This window comes from Poecilia formosa, unplaced genomic scaffold, assembly GCF_000485575.1.
Source record: "Poecilia formosa unplaced genomic scaffold, Poecilia_formosa-5.1.2 Scaffold360, whole genome shotgun sequence".
Lineage (NCBI taxonomy): Eukaryota > Metazoa > Chordata > Actinopteri > Cyprinodontiformes > Poeciliidae > Poecilia > Poecilia formosa.
Window position 1 is genome coordinate 365,730 of NW_006800299.1, and position 5,789 is coordinate 371,518.

General features: G+C 42.0%; 1 long non-coding RNA gene across 1 annotated transcript; it reads right to left on the reverse strand.

Annotated features, from left to right (window-relative positions):
• Window positions 1-468: 468 nt before the first annotated feature.
• On the reverse strand, window positions 469-1,977 carry LOC107833307 (uncharacterized). The gene is made up of 2 exons (XR_001659033.1): window positions 1,346-1,977; window positions 469-1,242 (listed from the first exon to the last, which is right to left on the reverse strand). It is a non-coding gene; the product is annotated as an uncharacterized LOC107833307 (long non-coding RNA).
• Window positions 1,978-5,789: the final 3,812 nt, after the last annotated feature.

Consider the following 5,789-nt stretch of genomic DNA (forward strand, 5'->3'; position numbering starts at 1 on the left):
AAGGACAGTTTCTAGTTCTTCCAAACAATCCCAGCTGTAGAACCTCAGACGGCCACTAGGTGTCAGTGTGTAATTGGCGCTGCTGTGATTCTCTTCTTCTCGAGTTAGTTTTTTTTCCTCATATTTAAATGTATTTTATTGAAAATTAAATTAAAAGTTTTTTATTAATATAAATTAACTCCATGTAATTATTTATGCGCCTCCCTGCAGGGGGCGCCGTAGCGCCTCTGCCTCCTCTTCGTCCCTCTGGTTTTAGCAGTTAAATGGCCTTTATGAGGAAATTAAAAATGTAATCTTCATTTTCTGTCTGTTCTCTGGTCTCATTTTTCCAGATATTTATAGAAACACAAACCGCTCCTGAAGGTCCTCATTCAGACCTCCTCTCTTCAACTGGACTTTTCTTTGGCTTCTTTTGTGACGCTAAATTTGACCTTTTTCTTGTCTTTTCTCCTTTTCTTTGTTTTTTATGCTCAGCCTCTTATTTCCTGTGTTCATGTAAAGTATCGTCTCGACTCCATGTTTTCCTTTTCTGTCTTCATATTTTCTTTGTCAAAGCGATCCATCTCTCCTTTTCCTGCATGTTTTAACTCCTCCTCCTTAATCTCTCTTGGATCCTCCATCTTGTAATTTCATTTCAGCTTCCTGATGCCTCTTGCTTTATTGTTACGTTAAACTACGGTGGCCAGCAAGGCGAAAACGCTTCGCAAACGACGAAACTCCGAAACGCACAAAAAGAAATGCAAATGTTACGAACAAAAACTACTCCAGACCACTAGGGGGAGCAACGGCAGGAAGTGCAGGAGCGAGTTGGAGGAAGCTGGGAAAAGGTGCGTTTTTATTTATTCTTTTATATTCTACGTAGGTTTTTATGTTTTTTCTGTCAAGTAAAAGTTGCAGATGTCTTTGTTGCGTTCTGTAATTCAAGGCGGCTGAGGCTAATGCTAACTAGCTGCTACCCTTGGTAACTAGCCAGCTAGATTTTTGCGTCTGTCCTGGGGAAGTGGAGCAGAACATTATTTCTTAAATTGAGTTCATAAGTCTCTAAGCGTCTTCAATTTGAGTGATGAAATCTGCATTAGAGAGTCTGCGGCGATGAAAGGTCAAAGGTAAAGGTTGGGTTTTGTTTCTGTCTTTAAAAACTAAATATTTAAATTTAGTGTAATTTTTCCGTGTCTCAGGTCCGTTTGGACCGAAACATGAAGAGCCGATGCCTCCTGGTTTGCTCTTTTTTATCCCTGGCAGCTAAAAATGGGAAGTTGTTTATTCCAAAGAGCAGATGCCTCTACGACACACACACACACACGTTAGCAGGGTGTGTGTGTGTGTGTGTGTGTGTTCTCCCAACCTGTCCGTCCTCCCTGTGTGGATCCGGAGGACGAACCGAACCGACCCGGAGCCGTTGGCGGATCGAGCCGCTTTCAGGCCAGATTTTCTCCTTCCTGAAAGTCTCCGCTCCTTGGTTACGGTTGCTAAGGAAGACAAACAAAACGGTCCAGCCTCGGTCTCCATTGAAAACACCTGCTGGTTTAATTGAGTCATATTTCAGAAATCTGCTGCTGGTGTCATGGAGAACAGACGCCCTGTGGCATAAATCATCATCATAAGCAGCTCAGTTCGTTTCTCAGATTCTCCTCCAGCTTGCAGAGATTTTGGTGAAGTTTATCTGAAAAAGCTGTAAAATGAGGTTCTGTGGTTGAAGAGTTCGGTCACCATGACCCAATCCTGGACGATAAACTGTCCCAGATGTTTTCGCCATAAACAATAATATTGTCTTGAGATCATTTCCAACTAATATAATAATGTAAGAACACGTTCTCAGAGATGGATAAACTTTTAACACTGGAACTGGAAGACATTTCAAATACTCAAATAAATAAACGAAACAACAAATAAAAAGAATTACAGCCTGTAAACAAAAGTCTGAAGATTTTTATCATCCAGTTTTTGGTAGAAAGAGAAAATAATAAATCATAGACATGGAAATGATTAAGTTAATTTTAATTCATCATGCGATTGATCGATTGATTGATTGATTGATTGATTGATTGATTGATTGCGTATTGTGGCTCAGACTGAACAGATTTCTCTCGTCTAAAAGCAGCAGAACCTCAGCCGCTCCGGTTTCCTCGGTTCTCTGCAGCCTTTGCCTTTCTGTGACTCACCTCAGCTTGAAAATCGCTCATCGCTCCATATCCGCTCTGAGTGACTCAGTTTTAATCAGAAAGGCTCGGCCCTCGCACTGGGATGTGATGTCAGCTGTCGGCATGGTGAAGGCCAACAACGCGCTGAACATGTGAGAGGAAACGCGGTGATGTTGTAGCTCTGCCAGTTTCTCAGCTAATTCAGCTCTAAATGAATCGATCAGAACTGAAGCTCACCTAAAAGTGCAGCTAAACGGTGATGGTGAAAACTCTGACTTTGAAACATCACATTTAAAACTGGCCTTAAATCAAGATGCTTCAGTTATCCACTGACTCCTCTGGCCTCAGCCGCCAAGATGGCCGACTCCTCACCACAAACGTTTCTTCTGTTCCACCGTTTGCAGATCAGTGAAAGTGTCACTGGAGCCAAATAAAAGCACTTTACAATATATTTGGAAATATTAATTTAGTGGAAGACAAGTGCGCTAAATGTTTTCAAACTTAGAAAAAACGTTGAATTAAAGAACATTTAATTAGCTTCGCCAGCGGAGAAGTGGAGGAATGCCCACCACTGCAGCCACGTACATTAGAGCTTCAGTTTAAATTTGAAGAAGCCAAGAGCGCTAAACATTTTCAAAGTTAGCAAAAAACGCTAAAGCGCTAAATGAAAAATTAGCTCCACTATTTGCAGGTTAGTGGAAGTGTGTCATCACTGCAGCCAGGAAACACTCAGAATTTATTCAGAAATATTAATTTAGGGGAAGCAAAAAGTTTTCAAAGTAAGTAAACATGCTAAGGTACAACTTAGCTATTAGCATATTAGCACAAGAGTGCTAACAGCTGCAGTCAAGTAAATTAGTGTTTTAGAATTTATTGGGAAAATTACATGAAGCTAAGTGAGCTAAATGTGTTCAAAGCTGCCAAAGCGCTAAGCTAAACATTAGCTCAACTATTAGCGAATTAGCAGAAGCATTTCAGTGAGTCATGCAAACAAAAACTGAATGAATCTTTAAGGCTGCAAATACTTTTTCACTGCTCTGAACTTTATTACAGCCACGGAGGTAAATAAGAATAATCTGGAGGAGGAAGAGGAGGAGGAAGAAGCAAACGGCTTTATCTTTGGAGTTAATTACAGCTGGGAGAATGGCTGCAGCTCAACATCACACACACACACACACACACACACACACACACACACACGGCTCGTCCCTCCACAGGCTGTCTGCTGCTAACCATCCCGACATGTAAACACGCCGTCGGGCCACGCGGAGCGCAGAGTTCCCAGGAAGTCCCGGTCCGGCCCGTTAGCTGCGCCGCGGCCTGCGGTTCCGACAGCGATGGCGTGACTCTGCAGAATCAGTTCCAGTTGTTAAATCACATGCTTGGCCACTTTCTCTGCGTAATTACTGCCCGCTAAGCTCGTTGTAATAAATCATAATGGTCCATGTGTGGAACGAGGAATGTGAAATTATACAGTGAAGACCTGGAGGTCCGCTGCTGCGTTTTCCAGCTTATTTTGATTTTGGGGGAATTTATGACGCCTGGATTTGAGTGGAGCTCATCCTCTGTCTCTGCCACCGAGGCCGGTTCTGGTTCCTCTTGACTTTTATATTCCTGTTTTGTTTCAGCATCAGAAATGATTTTGTTTCGGGGTTTTTTAATGAAATGATTCCAAGTTTTGACGTTAGGATGAGGTTGTCTTCAGCTGTATCAAAATTACTCCGTCTCACAAAACTGCAGCGGAAAAACCTTTTTCAGAGTCACGTGATCAACAACCGGATGTTACTACTGGTGCAAATCACAAAGAAGACAACAGGAAGTAGAAGGAAGATGATGATTTTTAACAACTTATGTGAACAAACTTATTTTTAAGTGATTTTAATTGTGTTTCTTATTTAATGGAAACATTACAATTGTCAAATTGTGTAACTTCCTCAATTTTGGGTGAAACATTTTTATGTTCCCTTGATTGGCTTTCAGCTAATAAGAGTTAATGCACTAAAACACTTTGATGTCCAAAGGAGTCTCTTCTGAGATGTGTGGTCCATGCTAGTTTGTAACCTCCACTTAACATAACGTTAATATTCAACAAAATTACGCTTAGCGTCGCCTGGTTGATTCCTAATTCATATTTTCTTTTCGTGACATTTTAAAAGTTTGCTCAAAAATTGGATGACAATTGGATAAACAGCTAGTAACTTTGTTTCTATCAATATTTTAAAGTATCACATCAGAAAAGGTTGATGGAAACGACAAAATTCAAAATAACTTCCTCAATTTAGCAAAAATAGTTTTTACGTTCGCTTGATGTGGTTTTTGGTTAAAGAGTTAATGTGGATGAAAACACAGAGTAAGGTCTGTTTGGTTTATAGCTGCTGATGTTGATTGTGTTCAAATTACCTGCTAAATGAAATGAATTTGTGGGGAACAAACTTTCCCTTTGCTGGTGAACATTCCTGGCAGCAGCTGATTAAAGCAGGTCAGCTCCGTCCCCGTCACACATACCTGGAGACTCTTTGTTATTTTGCCTTCACCTCCTGTTTCTAATTTTAAACGCGCCACCTTGTCATCAGTCATGTCCCACATATGTCTACCTGTCTGCATGTTTTCCCCCTTTATTGTTGACACATCTGGGTTGGTGTCAGTTTCCGTTTCATCTGTCAGTCTGTCTGCGTGTCGGAGAGTCCCGCCACCTTTGATGCGAACTGATCAAGGGAGTTATTTTTGGTCCTGATTAACGATCCGAGGAACGGCTTTCATCAGGAGTTTGGAAGGTGTGAGCGGCGAGCATATGGAAAGCTCCCCTGGGAGCCCAACGTGTCTCTGTGAATGTGACTTCCATTGTTGGAGCCTGCAAAGACGTTTTACCCAGTCCTGATCCAGGCGACTCTTCGGGCTCCTGGGGGATTAATCTACAGGATGATTAACACACTCGGCCCGCAACACTCCATAAAATCCTAAGAATATTCCCAAAGCAGGAAAAGATCCGTCATCATGCATTTCTAGCACCTGTACATTTCATATTTTTATCATTTCCATCTGTTTCTTAGAGAACAAACAATGAATCTCTGGAGAAAAACCTGAAACTCCAACATTTGTTACATTTTCAGCCGCTGTGGTCAAACCAACCAAACCCTCTGAGCAACTTGTCCCCCTCCTGGCCTGTGGGGGCGCTGCGCTAAGAACCTCTCAAAGAAACGAAATAAAACCTCTTCACCAAATGGAAACTGAAGATTTCAGCAGTTGGAGGATTTCTCTTTAGACTTTGGCTAAAGACCAGGAGCCATTTCTCCTGCTAGCGCTAGGCTAGCATGTTTGTTTTCTTTGTATTTACCCAGAATGCCCTGCGGTGTAGTCCACTTCCTGCTTTTGGAGCGGTCTCTGGTCCGCTTGGCGTTCACTTTCAAACTGATCCCAGACCGAGGCTTGGAGGACCAGAGGTCAGAGGTCAGTTGGCATTCACACCTCACCAACCGGACCGGAGTCGGGTTAAAGCGGACTCAACAGGACAGGTGGGAATGATCCATCCTCAACATTGCTGTCATTTTTTATCCATTTTAACACAAAAGTTTCCCATAAATTTTCTTGAGGAATGAAGTTTGGAGCTAACTAGTTAGCTTTGAGCTAGCTAAATAGTTAGCTTTGAGC